Here is a 2,384-nt window from a genome sequence, read left to right as displayed (position 1 = left end):
ATATGCAGATGTTATTATTTCTTTAAAAAATAACTAATGATGCTCAGGCAATAAGGATTGATTGTATAAACAAAGATGGTTCAAGCTATTCAGGGCCACTTGCTTGAAAGTCAACAAATGGTCACTGTCTTCATCATCACCCAAACCATATCAATTTCCTCACATTCCAGAACCCCAATAGAGCTGGACTCTGAAAACTAAATGATGGAACTAACTGATATTATAAACCAAGTGGACCTAACAGATATTTACAGAATGCAGCACTCAAACACAAAAAATATACCTTCCTACCACCCCATGGAACTGATACAACAAAACTGAAGTAACACCCTGTATCTTATGTGACCACCACAAATTATAGGTAGTTATAAATAACAACAGAAGCAACATAAATCTAATAAGCTCATGAAAACTGAACAACTCACTGTTAAATGAAAAAAATGAATCAAGGCAGAAATTAAATCAAAAGCTTAATAGAATTTAATCGAAATGAGTATACAACATACCCAAACTTGTAGAACACAATGAAGGCGGTTCTAAGAGACAAGTGCTACATACACGTTGGAGAGATCTCAAACTATTCTTTAAAAGCACACCTGAAGTTCTGAAGTTCTAGGAGGAGGGAGAAGAGTGGGGAAGAAGGAGGAGGATGAGGACAAGGATGAGGAGAAGGATAAGAAGAAGAACAAGAACAAGAACAGGAAGAAGAACAAGAACAAGAAGAACAAGAACAAGAAGAACAAGCAGAAGAACAATAAGAAATTATACTCAAAGTGAGTAGATAGCCAAAAATGATCAAATGCAATGTTGAAATCAATAAATAAAACACAAAATAAATAATCAAAACAATGAGAGTTGGCCCTTTGAGAAAATCAATAAGACTGACAAACTCTTATCCAAATTAAAAAGCCAAATTACCTTATCTTATCCAAATTACCAAATCTCCAAAGTTAGAAATGAGTGAAATACATTTGCTTACTTAGAGATAACCTAAAATTTTTTATATTGTTTGAAGTTATTGTAAAATGTGTTGTTTTCCTGATTTTTTCTCAGCCTATTCGTCATTTGTACATAGGAAGGCTACTGATTTTTTTTGAGTTAACTTTGTGTTTAGCTATTTTCCCGAAGGGTTTAACAGCTATATACATTTTCTGATTATTTTAGGGTCATTTATGCATACTATCATTATCTACAAATAAAAATACTTATTTTTCTTTTCTATTTGTATCCCCTTGATCACATTTAGTTGTCTTATCAGTCTTGCTAAGATTTCAATTACTATATTAAATAAAATTAGAAAAAGTGGGCAGCATTGTCTTGCTTCTGATTTCAATGGAATTGCTTTGAGTTTCTGTCCATTTAAATTGATGTGTATTGTGAAATTCCTGTAAATTGCCTTTCTTATGTTGAGATAAGTCCCTTGATCCCTAATATTCCCAATAATTTTATCATTAAAATGTGTTGTGCTGTTTTGTCTTTTAATTTGTTTACTTGGTGGATTACATTTATTGATACATAAGTTGAATCATCCCTGTATCTCTTAGATTCAGTTTGAAAGTAGTGAGAATTTTTCCATATATATTTAAGGGAAAATTGATCTTTATTTTTTTATTGTTGAGATTTTGTGTGGTTTGTATATCAGAGTAACTATGGAATTGTAATATGAATAAGGAATGTTCCTTCTTTTTCTATTTTGTAGAATAATTTTAGGAGTATTGTCATTAAAATATCTTTGAAAGTCTTGTAGAATTTGGTGCTAAAATTAACCAGTCCTTGGGTTAGTTTTATTTCTCCGTTTGTCTTACTGATTTCGAGATTTTGTTTTGTTTTCTTTTGGTTTGGCTTGGTGTGGTGGGTGTGATTGGTTAGAAGACTTTCAAACTGTCTATTCCACTAGGGGTTATAAGTCTGCTTAAATAGAAATTTTAAGACATTGAAGAAATAAAGAAGATAACAGGAAATGGAACAGTCTCCCATAATCATGCATTAATATGATTATATTGTAAAAGTGGCTATACTACCAAAGGCAATCCTCAGATTCAATTCTTCACTGAAAAAGTTACATTTTCAATTTCATATGAAGTAATTTTTTGAAAGGTCTCTGAAACAATCTTGAATATTAAAAGAACTGATGGAGGTCTCACCATTCAAGATTTCAAGTTGTATATAAATGAATAGTGACAAAAAAATAACATGGTATAGACAGAAAAAAAATGGACACATTGATCAATGAAATCAAATTGAAGAACCAGATATAGGTCTATACACTCATGGACAGCTGATTTTTTTATAAAGAAGCTAGAAAGATATACTGGATAAAAAGCATCTTCAACAAATTGTTATGGTAAAACTGGATGGGTACAAGTAGAGGAATGCAAATGGAA

Source organism: Rattus norvegicus, chromosome 18, assembly GCF_021556685.1.
Source record: "Rattus norvegicus strain SHRSP/BbbUtx chromosome 18, alternate assembly SHRSP_T2T, whole genome shotgun sequence".
Lineage (NCBI taxonomy): Eukaryota > Metazoa > Chordata > Mammalia > Rodentia > Muridae > Rattus > Rattus norvegicus.
Note: the sequence above shows the minus strand (reverse complement) of the source record.